Source organism: Chelonia mydas, chromosome 4 (genome assembly GCF_015237465.2).
Source record: "Chelonia mydas isolate rCheMyd1 chromosome 4, rCheMyd1.pri.v2, whole genome shotgun sequence".
Classification (NCBI taxonomy): domain Eukaryota; kingdom Metazoa; phylum Chordata; order Testudines; family Cheloniidae; genus Chelonia; species Chelonia mydas.
The window spans coordinates 58699469-58724000 of record NC_057852.1 but is presented as its reverse complement, the minus strand read 5'-3'; the positions used below and the strand labels follow the sequence as shown (position 1 = coordinate 58724000).

General features: G+C 43.6%; 1 long non-coding RNA gene across 1 annotated transcript in view; it reads left to right on the top strand.

Moving 5' to 3' along the window:
* Positions 1-24532, top strand: part of LOC122465657 — a 25949-nt gene extending 1417 nt beyond the window's left edge. Inside the window, exons 2-3 of the long non-coding RNA XR_006290652.1 lie at positions 18869-18968; positions 22473-24532. This is a non-coding gene — a long non-coding RNA (uncharacterized LOC122465657). The remainder of the gene's footprint in view (positions 1-18868; positions 18969-22472) is intronic.

The window sequence follows — 24532 nt, the reverse complement described above, 5'->3', positions numbered from 1 at the left end:
CTTTTCATAGTATAAAAATTATGCATTTTTATCACTAGGTAAGTTCTTGCGCACAGTTATTGCTGTAATGCAGGACAAAGAAAACCCAATATTGACTTGATACTGATCTTTGGCCACCAAATAAAGGCCAGACTTTTAAATCGCCAGTTGTCATGATATGTAGTATATAGCATTGTTTCAGAAAAGATAATCTCCATCTATGCTAGCCTAGTGGGACCCAGATCAAGCCCCCAGATATGAGCACCCCACTACTCCAGTCCACAGACACAGAAAGCCTTGTTAAATACAGTTGTTGCAAGCAAGTAGAGTTTGAACTGCCATGAGTAAGATGTTCAAGCTGTGTTTCTCAGTAATTTACTTTCTCATTTACTAACTATATTAGGACAACAGCATGTTTTTATTGCTTCACCATTATTTCCACCCCCACCAGGAATCACACACACACACACCTAAAAAAAAAAAAAAAATCACTGGATTTCACCACCACCCCACCCAGAAGGCCAGAGAATGTAGTCAGACAAGAAAGAGAGGCAGGGAGCTCTCATCTTCATTTCCCTCGGGGATCAGTCTAAAATTAGGGAAATCTTCATTTTTCTCCCCTGAAAGACGGGGCACCAGTGTCCAACAAGGGAATCTGCGCTTTTCCTTGAGGTGGCGGAAGAGGAAGGTAGCTGGGAAGCCATACAGCAGGTATCTTTTTTCTTGTTCCGAACAGAAAAGCTAGCTAGATCTCCAACTCAGTGGTTCTTTTCTGCTCATGTGTTACTGATTGATGCTTCCCTAGTGCAGCCTGAGGTAACTTTAAACTCCCACTCACACAAATAAATTTCAGTCTTGGCCACCATCATGGGACTGTCGGCAGCTTTCTGCATCAAGTTCCAAAGATTATATTCACCTGTCAAAAACTTCCTGCTCTCTCCTGCCTGCCCAGTGTCTGCAAGAAGCCAGCATCCAAGTCTTGGCAAGACTTCTCCATATATCTTAAGACTGTCTGCCTTGCAACCCCTTCCCCAAATGGGATTGGAATCAATTTTTAAAGAAGGGAGCTCTGCAGAGAAACAAGTGACTCACAGGAGTGAGGAGGCAGTGGGAGCCCTGAGCAAGCCATCTGGAAAAGGAAATCCCGGTTGGCCTGATGCTGTCAGCCTCACATTATCGTTAATAGAGGCTCCGGTTCAGCTGAGTCACAATAGTACTTAGTGAAGACGTTACCTACGCCAACAGGAGAGCTTCTCCCATTGGTGTAGGTCCTCTACCTCCCTGAGAGACAGATGCTACGTTGATGGAGAAGCCCTCCCATCGACAGGATGATCTACACCAGGGGTATAAATACGCCGCTCAGGAGTGTGGATTTTCCACACCCCGAAGTGATGTAGATACCAACATAAGTCTGTAGTATAGACCACGACAGGAGTCAGAATTTCAATGGAGTACTCGTTGAACCCTGAGGCAGGAAGGAAGAATTGGATGGACAACTACAATGTATACCCAGTCTTTGACAGCTAAGAGCCTGCTACCTGCCCCCCATCCCCCAACTTTTTTGGGGAAAGTCCATTTTATTTTATTACTTTAATATTGGCAAGTAGCTCATCAAAGGGAGCTTTATAGGAACCTAGATGAAACATATCCCATTTTCAGGTGTCAACCAGAAACTGCAGGCAGATAGACAAGTGGGATTTTCTTGGAGCAGAAATAAATACTTATCTGCCACTAATTAATACATTTCTTTAAACTCTAAGTTCTCAACCATTAATAGGAACCAACGAATACAGAATTAAATGATATTTAATAATAGCCACTATGTACAAGAAGTTTACCTCTTATCACTATTCTCAGTGTTCCTATCCAGGACTGAATACATTGCCTCCTTACCAGTATTTCAGTAGTCAACTCATAGGAAATCTATTATTGATGGGGCTTCTATAATTCAAAACTCTCTCTTCTTTTCTTTATTATACTTTCATCTGATCCATGAAAATTCATGCCCTCAGATGTTAGGTATCCAGTTGCAGTAAGTCCTGTGTTCTGCTTTAACTTATGCAGTCTACATAACACCACAGAGAAGAGTAAGCAAGGTCAGCCATATGTAACTTTAATATTAAAGAGTCCATATATGCAATTTGTGATTTGTTAGAATTTCATCTGCCCTGCTGTTCCTCCCCCCCAATACTAGAGATCTAGAGTGTCTGTGTATTTTTTCACTGCATGCATCCGATGAAGTGAGCTGTAGCTCACGAAAGCTTATGCTCAAATAAATTTGTTAGTTTCTAAGGTGCCACAAGTACTCCTTTTCTTTTTGTGTATTGAATGTTTAGGCGTGACCTGGTTTTGAACACACATCTTGGTGTCTTTTTGGGAGGTAAAACTAACTTTGTTCCCAGGTTTTGCTAAACCACCTCCATGCACCAGCAGAGCCACTGTAATTAACAACAAGTTGGCAGAGCCCATATTTGAATCCAGGACCATTTTTAGTGGACTGTTTACATATTGCCATACTGCCTTTCCTCTTCCAAGATCTTCTAGTGAGCCCTTTCACTCCCCTCAAGCCAACTTCCTAACACATAGGTCCTGATTCTTGGCTCTGCTATGGCTATGTTGCTAATGGCTCCAGGGTACAAAGCACCTGTAAAGCCAGAGAATCAGGCCCTAAGAAGATTATCCTTGTGTAATGAGTGTCCCCAAGTGACAGATCTAGCAAAGCAGCTCAGTGACACTCCCCTCTCAGCATCAGTGCAGGGAAAATTCCTTGGGAAAGAGAATGTGACCACGATAGTCCTATATCCTAGCAATGCCCTGATTCTGGAATGGCTTCTTGGGGCCACAGGTTGGCAGGTTTTAATACAATTATTTTAAAACAGTTGTACTTTGCTTGCATTGGCCAGACAAAATGTATTTAAACAGTTAGCAGGAGTTACTTTAAAGTGATTCTATTACTTTTAATTGTAATTGAGTTAGTAGGTGACAATGCACCTAGCCCATGAGCTACTATATTAGTCTTTCAAGCAAAATAGTACTGTAAAAGTACTCCAGGTAAACGCTGACTCTTTGTTTCTCCCCAGTCAAAACCTATGGAGGATCTTTCTAAATTAAAGGACCTAATTCTCTACTGCTTTGCACTTTGGTTAGCTTTTTATTCCCTTTGCACAAGTGTATATAGCTGCACAAGATGCAAGCAGCACAGCATCAGACCCGAAGAGTTCTTATTGGTAAGCAGAGCTCACAGAGTCTTGGTTGGTTGTTGCAGAAGTTTTTTGTTAGTATCCCCCTACCCCAAAAATAATTGTCCATTTCTAGGAAATACCTGATATCAGCTGTATTACTGTCCGCTTTAGGGCATCACACAGTTCTCACATATTTTCAGGTCCTTGCATAGGTGGCACGTGCAGGTGTCTTCCGTTTGGGGAGACTCATCCGTGAGTGCTGGAAGCAACCTAGGAGTATGCTGGGGGGCCTCCAGCATCTGAGCCATGGCCCTGCCTTCAAGGCCCTACCCCTGCTCTGCCTCTTCCTGCCCCCTCCCAAAGCCCCCCACACCTGCTGCTCGCTCCTCTGGGGGTGGGGAGAGGAGGCATGGCTTCATCACTTATTTCTGTCTTAGGCTAGCGATTGGGGGCCAGGGAGAAAAGCAAGCAGCAGGTGTGGGGGAAGAGACTTGTGGAAGGGGGCACAGAGGAGTGAGTGGCAGGGGGGAGCCCTTGGGGAAAGAGGCGAGGTAGGGCAGGGCGCAGGCAGGCCACGGTCCAGGTGCTGTTGTCCTGCCCCCCCCCAACTTCTATGGAGCTTGGCTTCCGGCACTACAAAAGCAGTGGCAGGCCAGCACACTTCTGGACAGGTGACCTGCACCACATCCATGGCATTTCCCCCGCATGGCTAGCCTTTTTTGGGAGGTTTACCCTCCCCTGGCCTCTTATATGTGCTGCCCATGGGTCCTTGTTCAGTTTCCTGTGAGCTGATTCTGCATTCCACAGACATGACAAATGTGTGGAGGAGGGTAAGGGGTAAGAATAAGCTGAAGAAAACTGCATGCTCTTTGCTCACCCAGATAGTTTGGTATTTCAAAACAGTAAAAAGCACTTCTTACCATGACTATGGCCTGATCTACACTACACAGTTGGGTTGATGTAAGGCAGTTTATGTCAACCTAATTATGTCAGTGTACACACTCAGCTCCCGCCAATGTAACTGCCCTACCACACCAACATCATAATTCCACCTCCACAAGAGGCGTTGGGCTTATGTTGGTGTAGCATCTGTTTAGGCACTGCATTACTTAACATCACCCAAGCTGGAGCCATGAAATTGATTAAGACAGCTTGGCAGCTAGAACCCAGCTGTCCCCGGCTCCCCACTCCCAGACAGGCTGCGGCCCACAGGATCCCCTTTGGGAGCTAAGAAGCCTGGGAGGCTGCACCGCCAATCCCAGCTGGGAGCTGAGAGCCCGGGGAACAGCTGGGCTCCCGGCAGGAATTGCGCTGAGCAGAGAGTCCTGGCTCTCTGCCCTCCACGTTGCCCCTCTTCCGTCAGTGGAAGCAGCTGCAGTGGCTGTAAGTCAACCTAACATAGGTCAACTTACGGCTGTAGTGTAGACATGCCCTAAGTTGCAAATTGAACAATCAGAGACTCCTCTAAGCATTACTACTTATTGTAAACCAGAATTAAAGTAAGGTTTATGATCTCTGTCTATAGGGTGCTCTATTGCAAGTGTTATAAATAAAATCAATTTCATTAGGAAACTAGCTGCAATCAGCTGGCTGGGTGGAAAAAAGTAACCACATGGTAACCTATGGTAACCACAAAGGTCCAGAGCATCTCCTCCCCTAAGGAAAAGGAGGGATTCTGCGGGACACTCTTAATGAGTTGCCCTCCATGATGGTGAAGTTTGCCATCCTCACTGTGGAAGGATTTCAGGTGTCTCCTCCAGAAAACATTCCACTAAGGTCTGTGCAGGCCTTTGGAGATCTGCAGGAAGTATGCTCTCTGCCTCCACACTGGTTCTGGGGCATCTCCCGCTCCAGGTTTCTGGCACTACTCTTCTAGTGAAATTGCTCTACAGATCTTCCCCAGGCACTTTGACCATGATAGTTGGGATCCTTGGAATTCTATGCTAACTGTTTCTAGTAATTTTCCTGGGGCAGGTGAGAGCATTCACACACATACCCCAGACTTACCTACTCCCAACCCAGAGTCACTCAGTCCTTGACCAGAGAACCTTCTGTAGGTTAACATGAAGGTGGCCCATCCCTGCACAGGACAGATGGATAAGCATAGGGAAGGCCCTTTCCACACACAGCTCTCAAGGATACAATCTTTCCCTTGTGTACAGCATTTAATCAGCAGGTATTTTCTTTTCAAATACACTTCCACTGTTGGCCATTCTTATCCTTTTGGACTTCCAGCCTGAATAAAATGGTTGGAATTCTTTTTTAAACATACTTCTTTCAAATTTAACCGTCCTCCCCTGCTAATTTGCCAACATCTCTCTACAGTACAATATCTCTGAGTCCTTTTCTCCATAACCTGATCTCTTCTTGGGCCCCAGTATTATTCATTCTCAGAATCTCATTCTTGCATAGAAATCCTCCTCTCCCATAGTTTGTGTTGACTCCCTAACCTCTGAAGTTCATTCCTGCTACAGCAGTTAAATGTTGTTTTTTTTAAATAAAGTAACATTGTTCAGAAACCTTGTCTAATAAGTTTCAGTCCATGGTGAATTTTTAATTATAGACAATATATGAATGTGTGAAAATAAGGTTCTTAATGGAAGTTGTCAGGGTTCCTTCCCCACTCTGAACTCTAGGGTACAGATGTGGGGACCCGCATGAAAGACCCCCTAAGCTTATTCTTACCAGCTTAGGTTAAAAACTTCCCCAAGGTACAAACTTTGCCTTGTCCTTGAACAGTATGCTGCCACCACCAAGCGTTTTAAACAAAGAAAAGGGAAAGACACCACTTGGAGACGTATTCCCCCAAAATATCCCCCCAAGCCCTACACACCCCCTTTTCTGGGGAAGGCTTGAGAATAGTATCCTAACCAATTGGTTACAAAATCATCAAAGACCCAAACCCCTGGATCTTGGAACAATGGAAAAATCAGTCAGGTTCTTAAAAGGATTTTATTTAAAAAAAAGAAAGGTAAAAATCATCTCTGTAAAATCATGATGGAAAATACTTTACAGGGTATTCAGATTCAAAACACAGAGGATCCCCCTCTGGGCAAAACCTTAAAGTTACAGAAAACAGGAATAAACCTCCCTCTTAACACAGGGAAAATTCACATAAAACAAAAGATAAACTAATCCGCCTTGCCTGGCTTACCTATACTGGTTGCAATATTGGAGACTTGGATTAGGATGGGTTGGAGAAGATGGATTTCTGTCTGGCCTCTCTCAGTCCCAAGAGAGAACAACCACGTAAACAAAGAGCACAAAACAAAAGCCTTCCTTCCCCCAAGATTTGAAAGTATCTTGTCCCCTTATTGGTCCTTTGGGTTAAGTGCCAGCCAGGTTAGCTAAGCTTCTTAACTCTTTACAGGTAACAGGTTGTTGCCTCTGGCCAGGAGGGATTTTATAGCACTGTATACAGAAAGATGGTTACCCTTCCCTTATATTTATGACAGAAGTGCTAGCAGAATCTGAGCTACAGTGGTGGGAGTGGTGTATAAATATACAAGAACCTTTTCTACGGTTAGTACACTAACCAGTAGAAATCCTGGTTTGTTTAACATATATTTTTCAGCCCCCTGGATGCAAACCTAACTGTAATGATGGGCCTTCCTTTTTACCTGTTTGTATCTTGCTTATTCACTGAAAAATAGTAAGGTATTTCTTCTAATGTGAACAGGTCAGGGTCCCTACCCCTCTCTCAACACAGCACATGTATATATGCACAAGCACATAAAACTTCCTCTGGTTTCCCTTTATTCTGATCTTAAGAACAGTTCAATATAAATCTCATCTGGTTGTTTGTAAAGCCTCCTGTCTGATAATTCAGTCCCAGTACCTCAGACAAAAAGCATAAAAATCCTGTGAATGAGACTCACCTGGTCTGACCGACTGCCAGGGCAAGTCAACAGAAATAACTAGTCCAGGCGCAGAAGACCTCTGTACAGGGTGCCAGAACTCGACATTCTGTGTACTTTAAAGAATGGGTACCTGACACATTCACTTGTGTTAGTATTATATGTGGCAGGTATTAATATTGATGGGATTTAGGAGTCAGATATATTGGTATTGTGCATCTGTAATCTAGATCAGTATTTCTCAACCTTTTTGAAACCAGAGACCAGCTTGCTGCCTTCCTAAACTGGGCTAGGGATATCTCAGGGACTGGTGCTGGTTCACGGACCAGTCATTGAGAAACACTGATCTAGATGGATAGCAACGTCTCAGATATGACTACAACCATCAAAAAATAAATGTTCAGGAAAGCCCCACAAGTAATTTGAGATCATTATAAGGGATCCTTCTGTCACTGTCATAGACTATTTAAGGTTCTGTCATCATAGTCTTCATTCCAAACCCTGATTTATTTAGTTGACTATGAGAATTTACTGTAGTCTGAATTTTGATATAGAAAACCTTTTTATCTTTCCTCTGGTGAAATTTTCTCTTACCTCCTTGGGCTGCTCTGGGAATCTCTCTCAAGTACATCAGAATCTTCACATCTCCTTGTTTGGGGGTATAGTTTATTTCTTCCTGCATGAGTCACCACTAAAAAAAAATGTCTTTGAATTCTGCAGTGATAGAATACTAAGAGAATGTAAACACCAAGTATTGGTTCAAGTCCACTGCTATATCAGGACTCCTCTTATCCAACATTACCTGTACTGTTCATACTGATTCCAAATGCAGTGTTTCTAAACTAGTCATATTTGAGGAGTTTTAATCCATCAGGAGTAGGGATGGACAATACTAATAAACATGACTTCTAAATCCCATCAGTGAAACACATTCTCTCTACTGTGCTAACCTATGTGAATATGCACAATTTCACATCCCGAGAGCTGTATAAGTGTTCCATGTGATTTCATTTTAAGTATTTTGCTTATATGATTCAACTACTTAAACAGGAATTTTCCAATGGAGCAAATGTGTTTGTGATACAGAACACGTTTTCACATCTCCTTTTTTATACAGAGTTTCCAAAGATACTTTGGCATGAGTCTGCAGCATTCAGTTGCAGGTCACTTGCCAGGAATATCAGTGTATATCTCATTCAGTCATTTCCCTGCTATTGCAGGGGCTTCAGGCACTGGTGCACCTTGGTCCCTTCTACTCTTTGTCTATGGCACAGAATAGTCTAGTCTCCTGTGGTTTAAATACTTTGGTTTAATTTCGCTTGTTGGGTTTAGCATGTGGGTGATGTTAGTAGCCTGTGATATACTGGAGGTCAGATTAGATGATATAACGGTCCCGTCTGGCCTTAAACTGCACGACTTTATTGAGAGTCAGATGTAAGACATTGATCTTGCAATTGCCTTTAAATGAGTATTCTCTACATCCAGTTGGAGTCCCACTTACAACAGTAGGGTAGGGTTGCCAACTTTCTGTTGGCACAAAACTGAACACCTAGCCCCACCCCTTCCCTGAGGCCCAACCCCCTGCTCCCTACATTCCCCTTCCCTCAGTGGCTTGCTCTCCCCCACCCTCACTCACTTTCCCTGGGCTGGGGCAAGAGGTTGGGGTGCGGGAGAGAGTGAAGGCACTAAATTGGGGTGTGGGCTCTGGGGTGGGGCCAGAAATGAGGGGTTCGGGGTGTTGGAGGGGGCACCAGGCTGGGGCAGGGAGTTTGAGTGTGGGAGAGATGAGGGCTCTGAGCTGGGGGTGCTGGCTCTGGGGTGGGGCTGGGGATAAGAGGTTTGGGGTACAGGAGGGGGCTCTAGGCTGGGACTGAGGGATTTGGAGTGTGGGAGGGGGCTGCAGGTTGAGGCAGGGGGTTGGGGTGCAGGAGGGGGCTCCAGGGGTAGGGGGGGGTGAGGCTGAGGGTTAAGGCAGGGGGTTGAGGTGTGGGGGGGTGAGGCCTCTGGGTGGGGGGTGCGGGCTCCGGGGTGCAAGAGGGGCTCTGGGAGGCTCAGGGCTGGGGTGCAGGAGCGGGTACAGGCTCTGGACTGGGGCTGGGGATGAGGGGTTTGGGGTGTAGGAGGGAGCTCCGCATTTTGGGAGGCTCCGCATTTTGAGGGGTTCAGGGCTGGGACAAGGGATTGGGGCAAGGGCTTACGTCAGGTGGCTCCCAGTCAGCAGTGCAGCAGGGCTAAGGCAGGCTGCCTGCCTGTCCTGGGGCCCTGCACTTCACCCCAGAAGTGGCCAGCAGGTCCAACTCCTAGGCGGGGGAGGGGGAGTCATGGAAGGAGGCTTGGCAGTGCGCGCCGCTCTCTCACACAGGCACAGCCCCCCCACAGCTCCCATTGGCTGGGAACTGGCCAACAGGAGTGCAGAGCTGGTGCAGCGGGTGGAGCAGTGTGGCGCCCCCGTCACCCCACCTAGGAGCCAGACCTGCTGGCTGCTTCCGGGGCGCAGTGCGATGCCCCAGAACAAATAGGGATTAGCCTGCCTTGGCTCTGCAGCACTGCCAACTGGACTTTTAACGGTCTGGTCGGTGGTGCTGACTGGAGCCACTAGGATCCCTTTTCGACTCGGTGTTCTGATAAAAAACCGGACACCTGGTCACCCTACAGTAGAGGCACTGACTTCCCCTCTGCCCGGTGGGTGTTGGACCCGCCGCAACCCCCCTGGCCCACCCCCATTCCACCCCTTCCCCCAAGTCCCCGCCCCTTCTCCGCCTCCTCCCCTGAGCATGCTGCGTCCCCACTCCTCCCCCTCCCTCTAGGGAAGTCCTAAGCGCCACCAAAAAGCTGTTAGGCAGCGGGAAGCACTGGGAGGGAGGGGGAGTAGTAGGGACGCGGTGCGCTGGGCGGGGGGAGAAGGAGGCTAATTTTTCCCTGTGGGTGCTCCAGCCCCAGAGCACCCATGGAGTTGGCGCCTATCGGTATCCACCTCACAGAAGCAGTTGTAGGATCAACAACTTCTCTGTATCTTATCTGTATGAAATAGTTACACCACATTCATACATATACATATCTTTGATAAACTGAGAGGAAGGATTCCTAGGTGGTTAGAGCAGTAGTTTAGGACTTTAAAGACCTCAGTTCACCTTCTCTGCATCTTGAAGTCTTTAAACCATGATCTGAGGACTTCAATAGCTCAGACATAGGTGAGAGGTTTATTGCAGGAGTGGGTGGGTGAGATTCTGTGGCCTGCATTCTGCAGGAGGTCAGACTAGATGATCATAATGGTCCCTTCTGACCTTAATATCTATGAGTCCAAGTCACTACTCTGCTCCCAACTTCCTGTGTGACCGCAGGCAAGCCAGTTAACCTCTCTGTGCTTCAGTCCCCATAGCATTTCCCCTACCTCACAGGGGTGAGATGAGGATAAATACGTTAAAGATTGTGAGGTGCTCAGGCATTCTGGTAATGGGGGCCTAAGACAGATGGATTTATGTCAATTTTGTTAAAGAAAACAGTATGCTGGAAAAAACTTTTTGTTTATAATCAATTCTAAAATAAAGTTGAGCTACGCATTTTGAATTTGAACTCCACACAATGTTCTGGCATTGTCCTAAATACAGTCATTCCTTTTCTGCTTTGTTGCTGGAGTAGAAGTGTTTTGGTATGAGCTGGCACAGTGTTTATCGCTTTAATTGCAATGCATTGTCTCCTTGCATGTTCTTACTCTGATTTTTAATTGTACTTGGAAAAAAAGTGTGCTTTAAATAGTGCTCCACAGGGAATGGGTACATGGTGTCTCTTAATTGTTACTTTCAACTTGTTCATTGATATGCAAATTAAACGGGGGGTGGGCATGATTGATTCCAGTGGTGGAGAATCTTGTACCAATTATAAATTCTACTTCAGTACCTGCTAATATGCAGATTTCTTTTTTTTTTTTGTTCCTAGAGGTATTTTTGTTTTGTTTTGTTTTTTATGTACTGTATTTTCCACTAGAAATTTTACCTCCAACCCGCAGTTTAAAAAAACGCTTGCAGGATTTTGCTTTTGTTTTGACCAAATAATTAACATTTATGTATTTTATCTAGTGCTTTTACTGAAGGAAATACAGTGTTTGATTTTCCTCTGTAAGACTACAGTTGCGCTGACCAGAACAGGTTTTGCTGATCACATACCTCTTTGAGAGAGCTCTATTACTTCTGGGAAAGTTATGTTCTACATTTTCCTTAAAGCCTCATAGTGCTCCAAAGGATGACTATGAAAACGGTACTGTGGTGCATCCGTTTATTATTTCTCACTGATTTCATATCATATTTGCTGACTTTACAAGCTAAGAACTGGGGAGGGGGGTGTTAGTTTGTTTTTCCTAATGGCCTGCCCAGGTGGAGCTAATGGTACAATTTTGCCTCATGATGCTTTATTACTGGTAACGATGCACAAGATAAAAAGAACCCATCTTGACTGCCTGAGCCCAGGGTGAACTTGTGGAGTTAGCAGTTAGTAAAAACATCTTTTTACTACAAACTCAGCAAATTTGATATGGAAATCACTCAGCCACCATGATATGGAGCCCCCCCCAAGCTACTTTTACTATCACTTTTGACAATAGAATCACATTTTAAATAGTTCTGCAATAGCATTGATTATTTACTCCATCGCTGTATGGGAATGGTTTCCAACATACAGCGTTTGGCACAGAAAAAATCTGACACTTTTCATACGTATCCTCCTTCACCCCCTTCAAACTGAGAGGAGGAAATGTGGTCTCTCCCCCCCGCCCCTTTTCGTTTTTAAAGAGACATGTATAGATGATACCAATTTGCCTAATTGCAGATTGTGCTGTTCAGCTATAATGTAAACAATGGAAAGGAACAGATTAGTCATCACAATTAACATCAACACATTTTTTCAATGCCAGTAATTGCTTTTTTCATTTAGGAATAAATATTTCAAAATAAAGGATAATATATTTTTTCTCAGTGGTCACTAATGGCACACAGTATCTCTTGCCAATGGAACTAGTTAAATGGATTTGCTAAGTGAAGGCATAAAGAGTTATTTCCTCAATGAGAATTCATTGTCCAATAGCAGAACGAGGGGTATGACATTGCACATTGTATCCACTCCCGGAATCATTAACAACTTTGGGTTTTAGGCCTCTAATAGCACAGGTATATTTATGGAGCAATGGAACGTACAGTTATTTTCTAAGGGCCAAATCCCAAAGTCCTTACTCTGTTTTTACTCATTCCTTACTTAGGGTATGTCTACACTACGAAATTAGGTCGATTTTATCTAAGTCGATTTTTAGAAATCCATTTTATACAGTTGATTGCATATGTCCACACTAAGCGCATTAAGTTGGCAGAGTGCATCCTCACTACCGTGGCTAGCATCGACTTACAGAGTGGTGCACTGTGGGTAGCTATCCCACAGTTCCCGCAGCCTCTACCATTGGAATTCTGGGTTAAGCTCCCAATGCCTGATGGGGCAAAAACATTGTCACGGGTGGTTTTGGGTACGTCGGCAGTCACCCCTCCCTCCCTTCGTGAAGGCAACGGCAGACAATCGTTTCGCACCTTTTTTCCATGCAGATGCCATACCACGGCATGCATGGAGTCCGCTCAGCTCAGCTCACCGTCACCTCTGCTGTTGTGTCCTGGGTGCTGCTGTCAGCAGACGGTGCAGTACAACTGCTAACCATCATCATCCACCGCTTCTGCTGCAACTCTGCTCTCCTGGTGCCATGAATCCACCTCGCAGGTCCTCTCGTCGTTCTGTATAAATATCTATTACCCGTTGTCATCCACCGCTTCTGCTGCAACTCTGCTCTCCGGCTTTCCTGCAGACGCCATACCACGGCAAGCATGGCGCCCGCTCAGCTCACCGCTGCTGTTGTGAGCATTGTAAACATTTCGTGCATTATCCTGGAGTATGTGCAGAACCGGGCTAAGAGATGCCAGCACAAGGACGATTTTGATGAGGACATGGATACAGATGTTCCTGAAAGTATGGGCTGTGGCAATTGGGACATCATGATGGCAGTGGGGCTGGTTTATACAGTGGAATGCCAATTCTAGGCCCGGCAAACAAGCACAGACTGGTGGGACCGCATAGTGTTGCGAGTATGGGATGATTCACAGTGGCTGTGAAACTTTTGCATGCATAAGACCACTTTTCTGGAACTCTCTGAGTTGCTTTCCCCCGCTGTGAAGCGCAGGAATACCAATACACTACAAATCAAAACTGTTTGAATGGCAGCCTTCTGTTGCTTGGGCCATCCTCTGGAGTGGAGTGGAGTGGCTGGGTGCCCGGAGCCTCCCCTCCACTGCGTTCTTGGGCATCTGGGTGAGGAGAATATGGAACTTGGGGAGGAGGTCAGGCGGTTGTACAATGGATACAGCAGGGGTCTGTGCTCTTGTTGGCTATCCTGCAGCTACACCAGACACTTCATCATGTCCGTTTGCTCCCCCATTAGCCTTAGCATCGCCTCCTGCCTCCACCCTTCGCTCTCCTGCCTCTGCTCTTCGCGCTCACTTAATGCTTTCCTAGCCTGTAACGCTGAATGCCTCCATGCATTCAGCTGTGCCCTATCAGTGCTGGAGGACTGCATGAGCTCGGAAAACATGTCATCGTGAGTGCGTTTTTTTTGCCCTCTAATCTGCGATAAACTCAGGGACAGAGATGATAGGGGGAGCCTAGAAACATTTGCACCTGGGTGAAGATAAAAAGGAAGAGTAAAATTTAAGATGATACGATACATTTCTGAGAACAAAAGGGAGACTCTTTCACAGTGAATCAAGCAATTCACAGCAGACAGCATGTGTGTTTTAGGTACAAGGTCGCATTTTGCCTTTGATATTGAGCACCTGCCGGTATGGTGACACACACGGCTGGGCAACAGAATTCGGTTTCCATGCAGCCATGGTGAGGCAAAGGGTGTGCGGGGTTGGCTTCTTACGCATAACATGTGGGAATGGTTTCAAACTGCAGCGCCATCCTTTCCCATAGCAAGCAATGGGTTGGGTTTCACATTTAAAAGGAGGGACTGTGGTTTTCGGGTGGATGTGCAGCACACACCTCCCCTCACTCCACTGCGTGGCTATTCTCCGGGATAATCCTTTTTAGCCAAGCGCAAACAGCCCAGCATGAATGGGGTCCTTTTACTGTTCCCTTACAAAAATTCCCCTATTTCAACCAGGTGACCATGAATGATCACTCTCCTGAGGCTAACACAGAAAGATATAGACCGAATGTTGCTTGAATGTGACCCAAACCCAGGACCATTCGCTACCATGCTTTGTGCTGCAATGATTCCAGAATATTTTCAGAGTACCTCCAGGAGAGCTTCATGGAGATGTCCCTGGAGGATTCCCGCTCCATCCCCAGACACGTGAACAGACTTTTCCAGTAGCTGTACTGGCCGCGAATGCACCCCAATTCTTCAGGGCAAATCAAACTTTAAACACTATTGCTTTTAAACCCTGTACTGTAGTTACAAATGTGCACTCACCAGAGGTGCCTTCTCCAGCTTCAGGGTCGGGGATCCCGCCTTGGGAGGGCATTGGCTCCAGGGTGATGAAAAGGTTCTGGCTGCAGCGGAGAACAGATTCACCACTTGCCTGCTGCGCATTCTCCTCCTCCTTGTCCGCCTCCTCTTTCTCATCCACAAAATCCTTCTCCATGTTGCATGAGACTCCTCCCTTGCAGGTGTCCATGAACAGTGGTGGAGTAGTGGTAGGGTCCCCTCCTATAATGGCATGTAGCTGATTATAGAAGCGGCATGTATGGGGCTCTGATCCGGAGCGACTGTTTGCCTCCTTTGTCTTTTGGTAGACTTGCCTCAGCTCCTTAACTTTCACACGGCACTGCTGTGTGTCCCTGTTGTAGCCTCTCTCCAACATGCCCTGTGAGATTTTGGCAAATATATTTGCATTTCTTCTTTTTGATTGGAGTTCTGCCTGCACAGATGCTTCTCCCCATACAGCAATCAGATCCAGTGTCTCCCTTTCGGTCCATGCTGGAGCTCATTTGCGATTCTGGGGGGACTGCATGGTCACCTGTGCTGCTGAGTTCACCACGCTGACCAAACAGGAAATGAAATTCAAAAGTTCCCAGGGCTTTTCCTGTGTACCTGGCTAGTGCATCGGAGTTCAAAGTGCTGTCCAGAGCGGTCACAATGGAGCACTCTGGGATAGCTCCCAGAGGCCAATACCATTGATTTGCATCCGCACTACCCCAAATTCGACCCAGCAAGGTCGATTTCAGCTCTACTCCCCTTGCCGGAGAGGAGTAGAGAAGTTGATTTTAATAGCCTTTTAAGTTGACGGAACGGGGTTGGTTGTGTGGACGCATTCATTTTAAAATTGACCTAACGCGGCTAAATTTGACCTAACCCCGTAGTGTAGACCAGGCCTTAGGCAAGAGTCCCATCCTCAGTATTTAAAAATTGATCAGCAAATGTAGGTGCAGCTAAATTATAAAATCTGTTACAATTTTGTATCTGTTTGACTACATCTTTTGTTAAAAGGATAAAGACAGTTTCCACCATGCTGAAAATGTAATCTGAACAAAATGCTTCTGACATTTTCATGTAGGTTCTATTAAATGATTTGAACAGGTGCGCACCCACCGAGTCAAAGCATTTTCAGGATCTAGCCCTTCATTAGTGCATCTTTTTTATCTAAATGGGACCACTGGAATTGCAAGATTCCTGTGCATAATAATGTAACAAAGTACTATAAATGTTGTGCCAAAGTACAGTACAGTACTGCCATATCATACTAATATTCTTATATCATGATTCTTCTGGTATGCCATGATTCTTAGGCTTTTCCTTGATTTGGTAATGAATTTACATCTTATATTAGCAATTGTATGTATATCTCTTTTGCTAATAACACAATTCAATAAGCTAGAAATTGCCTTCATTTTACCCTTTGGACCATGCTAAACTCCAGGTCTTCTGTTATTGGTGGAACACACATAGTGTTATGGTTATAAGAAGCACACTTCTGACACCACGCTACATTTTATTATTCTTTATTCTAAATTATACAAAATACAAACAATAAATCCTACTACTACAATAGCAGATTCCTGGTTGAAGGCATCAGACCACTGTAAATTGATGCAACTTCAGTGGAATTATGTTCACCTACATCAGGGCTAATTTTTGACCATATTGTCTTTGGTAAAAACTAGACTGTAAGGAGGGAACAGTGGAAAGATCAGGGGCAGGTATCTGCTGGGGGTTTGCTGGGGGTTGTCAGGGGAGATGATGATGAGTTCAACACTTCACTTCAAAATTTAAACTCAGCTATGTTCCTGTCAACATCAGTTCTTGCAGCACCTTGGGTTCTCTTTGGAGATACCCCAGCAATAGCCAGGTCTGAGGTAGCATGCCGCAAGGTGGTGTTATAACATGTAGAACCACTTTTGTCACACTGGAAAAAAATTCTACATTCTTGGAACAAAATGAAAAAACAACAAACCAACTAAAACAGGAATTGGAGTATTTTTAAGACAGCCATCAATATAACAATCTATATTAGTCATGATTCCTTGAAAAGAAAATATCAGATTTCATTTTTGCCAGGAGGAAATGAAAATGTCACATATGGTAATATAACAGAGTCATGGAGTTTACAGTAGTGATGTCTGTTTATAATCACTTCACCTTTACATGCGTAAATGCACAGAAAGCAGAACACAAGGAAGGAGGTTTTACAACAGATTTAAACAAAAGAACATCTAGGCCTCCCCATAAACTTGCCTAACCAACTTTGAAAGGAGAATGGAGTTGAGTAGACAGGTTAATGGGGTGATGTCTTTACATATGACAGATGGCCATGTTAGAACAGAAAGTTGCTCACCTCATTTTTTAACGTTTTATTTATAGACGCATTGCTCATAGTAATTTGATTAGCAGTATTTTATTAAAACATAGAAGCAATATCCACCGAAACGGAAGTTTTAATTGGCTGGATTTTTACATTATGACAAAGTGGAAATAATAATAATTAAAATACAAACTGAAATTTTTAGAACTGGGGCTCCCTTGTAAACATCCTGACCTGCTCATTTTGGGTTGCAAACAGCACAAAGTGCTTACTGATTTGCAAGCTCATAAAAACAAAGAAATTGAAATATACAGAAGTCAGCAAGCTTTGTTTTATGATTTAGAGAGCTCTTTACTGTTTAAATTTGACAGAGGAATTGTCCAGAAAATCTGAAAGAATTTAAAAGTCAAGAAAGGCAAGAGTTTTAATTAGCACTAACAAAATCTATTTTTATATTACAATGGTAGCGGTGTTTGGAAAAATAACCTCCTTGGTTATTCTCCCCTCCCCCGGATTTACAGAAGTATAAAATTTGGTATCAATATCATTTATCTGTATCTCACTTACATGAAATCTTGTTATCCAGATGGAATCATGTACTCGAATGGGGATTAAGGTAAATGAGGATTTGATGTGCAAGGACCACTAGCTAGTGACCTTAAGGCTATCTGGCCCAAAAGACACAAGAGAGTGAAGCTGTAGCTGAAATCATGCTGTGTCCTTTTGAGCCAGACCAGCACCCCAGCTATCTGAAGCCCTTTATTATGTAAAGATTTCCAGTGCCCACTAGGACCATTAGATAACCAAAACTGTACAATAGTTGCACTCACTCTCCTCCCCCTTATGAAAAACTGCTACTCCAGGATACCTTATAGGACTAGATTTAAAGAAAACAATTTGTGCTCTACTAATCCCTGATTTATCTTGTTCTTTTGGAGTGCCCTGATTTCTTATTGTGGTTTCCCTTGTCATCTGTCTATCCAATCCTCTGAAGTGCAGTACATCTCTATCTGATACAGACCACTGGCTAAAAGGAAATCACAGAATACCTCACTGGCCCATCTAGGGCTGGCTCCAGCTTTTTTCCGCCCCAAGCGGCAAAGAAAAAAAGAAGAAGCAGGACCTGCCGCCAAATTGCTGCTGAAGATGCGGATGTGCCGCCCCAATCACGGACAAAGTGCCGTCTCTTTCTCTTGGCTGCCCCAGGCACCTGCTTCCTTCGCTCGTGCCTGGAGCCAGCCCTGGGCCCATCAGAGAGCTGGGAACCCATGAAAATACAAGTTAGGACCAGAGTCCAGAAGAAACATTTTTTCTCAAAATCTTTTGTAGGAATGTAGCATTTATGAAGGCTACTAGATTGACAGGCCTGGAGAAACCCTGCAAGGTCTTCTTGTAATTACCAGTGTTGAAGTACCAATAAACTGAAAGTATCCAGACCTACCTAACCTACAGTACCTGAGAGAGATCCTGGGGTTTGTGAAAGAATGTGCAAGATTCTGTGGGAGCAGGAGGATATTTGGAATATCAGGTGAATAATCTATCTTCCCAAAAATATAGAAAATGGCAGAGACTTACCCTTCTGCTCCCTCACAAACATGCTATTGGGCATGGACGTCTTTTTTTTTGGGGGGGGGGCATTTCCCCCACAAACTGAAAGCCTCAGGCAGGCACAGAATTTGCCCCCCTACACATTGGCCTGACTGGAGCTGCCACCCGAAATAAAGAAGTCAAACTATGCCTATGCTATTTGAGGGCATTTTTGCTGTCCGGAATCAATGTTTTGAGGCTGAGAATATGTTCTAGCTCATTAAAGAAGCTGTAGGAATGCCTTACTGACCAAGAACTCTACTTATTGTGCCAAGAGTTAATAAATCTCATTTTCAGACTCTTGATCTTGTCCCTGTTTGATTAGGGGCTGTGATTAATACAGAGTTCAGCCCGCTACTGGGATTCTTTGCTATATACCATGCCATCCTGGTTGGTGGAGTTCAGTTAATTCTGGATCTTTTAATTGTTCCAGGTCCCCAAGAGAACTTTGGATTCAATACTGGCAAGTAACATGCCCCAAAACACAGCAGTCTCACAAAAGTGATTCTGATGACAAGCTACTGTGGCCGAAGGTGAGTGCAGGGCATTCTGCATGGTATGGGATGTTATGGAGAGTTGCCCCGAGCACAGCTTAGATTTTTGTCCAAGTGGTTGCTGAGGGGCATAGAGGAGCATTGTGGGACTGTTCTGGGAGGACCAAATTAGCAGGTGCAGGTCCATGTCCATTGCCTGTACTTTTTGTCTACATTAGCAGTGAAAAAGTTGAGGCCTGGCGCTTATGCAATTGTAACAGTTCTTGTAATGCTTGTGAAATGTTTAGAGCACTTTCATACATAGATACAGCAGGTTGGATTCTGAACTATGCACAAGAAGAGCTTGAACCTGGGTGCTGGAACTAGGCGTGCTTCTACAAACCCTGGCTTGAAGTGGATTCCATTATATACAGGGTTTACAGTTTGGCTCTCAGCACCCCCACTTATAAAAATTGTTCCAGCACTCCTGAGCTTGGGTGCTGGAGGTCATCAGGGAGTCTGCTGCAGTTTCCTGATCCTATGTAACTAGCCACCAGTTCGAGCTGCTGAGGAGCATTTCTGACATACACCGTCAGCATATAGCCACCCAGTGACCTTACACCAATGGATGATCAAGCATAAAAGAGCTCTGATCTGCCACGCCCCTCACAGCTCCTTACCTGTACATCAGAGTGAAGGGTTGTCTGGGGCAGGAGGCAGCTTTGCCACCTCTATGCTAGCAGAGAGTCCCCCTGCAGAAGGTGCCCTCTCCACTGGCCAGCCCTGGCTAGAATAGGGCCATTCTGAGACGGTGCAAAGTGACCGTAGTAGATTGAAGAGTCTGGTCCAATGTGTTTTGCAAGCCTTCCAGGTGTTCACATAGTACTGTAAACACCAGAATTCTCTAGTGTAAACTGGCCTAGGCTCTCAGAAGTCTACTTTTCCTTCCAACTACATTTTCCAAAGATTTTGGTCAATAGCTCTTGCTGATATTCACAAACGGAACGGGTTCAGCTGAGCCCATAAGTCTGTAGGTTGGTGCATGGAAGCCTTACAAATGTCACAGTTATGTATTGTTGTTCTAATTTCTGGTAATAGCATTACAATTAATTGCTTTGGGTGACAATATGCCAACATGGCATTTGAGTCATCGTATGGCATTCAGTCAAATTACCCCAGAGAAATGGGAGAATGGAACATCTCTCTACTCTCATATGTATGACACAAAAAATGGTACATACAATATTAACTTTGGTAATTATTGAGATTGCTTAAAAGTACCAACAAGGAGTACAAAGGCAATGGCACAACAGAATTTGACACTCCCTCACCTCATGACATTAGGCTCAGCCTTGACCTGCTCCTGGCTCTGTTCTAACATCTCTCCAGAGACCTCTTATTTTTTGTTTCCCATGGGCTCCCTAAATCTCACACCTCCTCCATAGCTGGCTAGGCTCCCAGACCATGCAGTTTTCTTTTTTTCAGTTAATCCCAATGCAGTTTACCAGATCACCAGTGGATTTATGATTTCACAACAGGGGTGGAGGTAGGTGGGACCAGTATGTAAACAATTATGCAAATGAGTTGCATCTTCACGAAAGAGTGAATTGCATGATATCTGATGTTTTACACAAGCAACCATCTTCAGAATCCTGGCTGCCTTGCAAAGTGTCCAATTGTAATTTTCCTATCTATTTATTAATGGCTTGAGTAAATGCTCAAAACAAAACACCAAACCTGCTCCATTCAGATGATCCTTAGTCACTTTAGTTTGACTATGGTTTTTCCCCCCCCCAGGTATAATCATGGAAGTGTGGAAAAAGAAGGTTCCTCAGCAGATGTAATCACAGGCAGAGTAGGAAATACATGTGATGATTATAGAACTCAAACAAGAGACACTATAATCTGGGCAGAGCCAAGCAACACCTGCTCTTCTCTTGCCTTCTGCATCCTTAGTTCTCATTTCCGCTTGATCCTTTCTCATTTCCTCCAGGTCTTCTCTCTCTCTCTCCCCCTCCCCACCCCTTATGTTTCCTTCTTTCTCCTGTCCACTGGTCCTTGTCTCTTTCTACCTCCATTAATCTGTATTCCCCTTCCCCTTGGTCCTCGCCACTTAGGAAAAGAAAGAGACCTATCTGCCTTCACCTCACCCCAGAGATGCAGTCTCCTCCTTTCTAGAGCCCCCTGATCTCTTCCCCCACAGTACTATTTTCCTCCCCACTGAAGTCTGGTCTCCTTCAATCCTAATCTCTCCCATCTGAATTCTACCCAAGCTTCTCTCTACTGGTAGCTGCACTGAGAAGGAGCCAGGTTGCAGAGCAGGAAATAAAAGAAATAAAAATACTTTATCCCAACAACAATCTCCAAACCTTACCTTTTTCTTATATCTTCTTAGTCAGTTGCTTGTGTGTCTTGTCTGGGCAGGGATTTGCTTGAAGTTATTCAGCTGCTGCTACTCAGTCAAAGGAAGGTTAAGGGGAAAACAAATGGGCTATGTATGCTTTTCAGAGGCACCAACAGTCTCCAGCTGTATTTACACTACCGAATTGAACCACTGGTAAGTGAATTGATGCATGAGCACCACAATAAGAGCTAATTAGTGCAATGTTTCCACACTAGCCATGCTGTTTCCATTGCAGTTTTATCCCACATCCATTTTTGGATGCACCACACTATTATAGTTCCACTGCCCTTTAGACACCTATCCCACAGACCCCAGCACACCTCCCTGAAACAGCAACTTGGAGGAGATTTCAAAAGGCTTTCTGTGACCTGTAGTAGAAGAGCCTGAAGTTAAACTTCCATAGTTCCTCACAAAATCCCCTAAAAACGTAGGAGCTGGTGTCATTTCTAATTCTCGTATTCAGAATGGACTCCAGGATGCATGTTTAATACTTGCTGCTTGTTCAGCAAGAGAAGTTTCTACTCGAGCTTTTGACAAGTATTTCAAAATACTTTTCAGCTGCAATATAAACCAGATTAACAATATGCATATGTTAAAGCTCATTGAAGTTAATAAGAGTGTTTCACCAATTTAGCAAACCATTTTAGCTCATGCTTAAAACCATCCCTATTCAGCAAAACAATTAATTAAGCATGTACTTAAGTGTTTTGCTGAATATACTTATTCAGCATTATGCATATGCTTAATTAATTGTGTTGCTGAATAGGGATGGACTGCTTAATCGGGGCCTTAGTGAGGGGATATGATCTGTCTTGTCTTCTGTACTCCGATGTTTTATGCCACCATTTTGTCCAAATCAACCACATTGAGGGGCCACCAGCATGCTAGAAAAAACAGTTTGAGAGGCCACATGCTGTCTACAGGTTGTGCACTATAGGAAAGCAGATTCTTATGAAAATTGCTGGAAGAACCAATGAATATGTCAGTACAAGTGAGGGGATGGGGATGGGTTAATGAGACACTGGTGTATGACTCAAATGAAGGGAAAATAAGAAGGGATAATTGATAATACTGATTAAGACAAAATTGGTTATGCAGTATCTTTACTTAGAATATATTTTGGTAAAATGCAGCTGAAGTTTCCTTTCTTTCTGATGCAGACGAGGTATCTCCTGACATGCCTTGGAGTTTGCAAGGAATTACGGGTGACATCTAAAGCTTAAGCTAAAGAAAAGTTGAGCTAAATCGGCTTGTTTTGTTCAATATCAACATAATTTCTTGACAGACTGAAGATTCAAATTCTAGTATCACCAATGACAGGCTCTCACTGTAAATTCATTTATTAATTCACAGATGTTTAAAAATATATCTGTAAGCCACTAATCATGAACACCAAATATGTGATGCGGGAACATGAAAGAAAAATACTCAGATTTCAGTTAAAAACAAAAGTAAATAAAATGCTTTAAGTTGATCAAAAATACCTTAAATGCTCATTTAAATGAAATAGCATTATAAAATATGAACCAAAATCAAGTGATTACTATTTAACACATGCTGCAGAAATCTCCTCACCAAATCAAGAGTCTCCTTCTGACAAAGACAAATCTCTATTTCAAAATTAAGTTGTTCTCTTGGAGTATTATCTTCTTAGTAAAAACAGAGAGGCACGCTCATATCAGAGTTTAACAGTTTTTATCAGATGCTTTTTTATCTGGATTTTAATTTCTAGCAAAGTGCTTCCACAGCAGTTCCTCATACTGGAGATCTCAAAATATTTTGTGACAACTTTTTTGTTGTTGTGATAAATCTTTTTTCTTTTCCTAAAGGGCTAATATTCTATAGTTATTCATGGAGGTCTAAATCTTTCCCTATCTCTCTGCAGGTACAGTGACCTCAAAAAACACAGTCACTGTAACACAGAAGCCCCTTGGTGCCAGCTGGCAAAGGATTCACTGTTCTTTACAAGCAACACCTGTCTCAGACCTGACAAACTCACTACACCTAATACACAGCTTTCATGGTATTTATCCATAAAGGCATGTGAGGTCTCTACTGAAAGCTTGTAACTTATCAATACTCCTAATCATTGGAAGGTGTGTGTGTGTGTAGATAGTATTTAAGGAATGATATAACTATATTTAAAATTATGCTCTTATGGTCTTGGAATAAAAGTTAGTCACCAGGAAATCACGTCTCAGTGATAGCCCATTCAAGAGGGAAGGAGTTGTCACCCACCCTAGCTAGCCGATTATATAATGTATTGCTTAATTGTCCACCATTTCAACAATCCAGAAAAGTCAATGGAAAATCATCAAAGACAAAACTATGAACATTTAAACCACCTGAAAGTGAAAAGGAATGATATGACAGTGAAGGGATCACCCTATCTGAAATAAAGGAATGCAAGGATAAATCTATGGCCAGCAGAGTTAAGGACAAGAAGAAGGAGTTTTTAAAATATATTAGGAAAAAAAGAATCCTGACAATGGTATTGGTCCATTACTAGGTTTGAAATGGTAGAATTATCAATAATAATGCAGAAAAGGCCGAAGTGTACAATAAATATTTCTGTTCTGTATCTGGGGGAAAACAGATGATCTAGTCTCATCATAGGGTGATGATAAAACTCTTCCCGTTCCTCTAGTATACCTGGAAGATGTTAAACAGAAGCTACTAAAGTTGGACATTTTAAAATCAGCAGGTCCAGATAACTTGCATCCGAGAGTTTTAAAACAGCTGGCTGAGGAGCTAGCTGGATGATTAACACTGATTTTGAATAAGTCTTGGGGTACTGGGGAAGTTCTAGAAGACTGGAAGAAAGCTAAGGTTGGGTCAATTTTTAAAATGAGTAAACAGAATGACTTGGGTAATTATAGGCCTGTCAGCCTGATATCAGTCCCAGGCATGATAATGGAGAGGTTGATAAAGGACTTGATTAATAAAGAATTAAAGGAGGGTAATATAATTAATGCAAATCAGCCTGGGTTTATGGAAAATAGATCCTGTCAAACTAACTTGATATCTACTTTTGATGAGATTACGAGTTTGGTTGACAAAGGTAATAGTGCTGATATAATATACTTACACTTGTGTAAGGTGTTTTACTTGGTAGTGCATGGCATTTTGATTAAAAAATTAGAATGATATAAAATTAACATGTCACACATTAAAGGGATTAAAAACTGGAGAACTGATAAGACTCAAAATGTAACTGTAA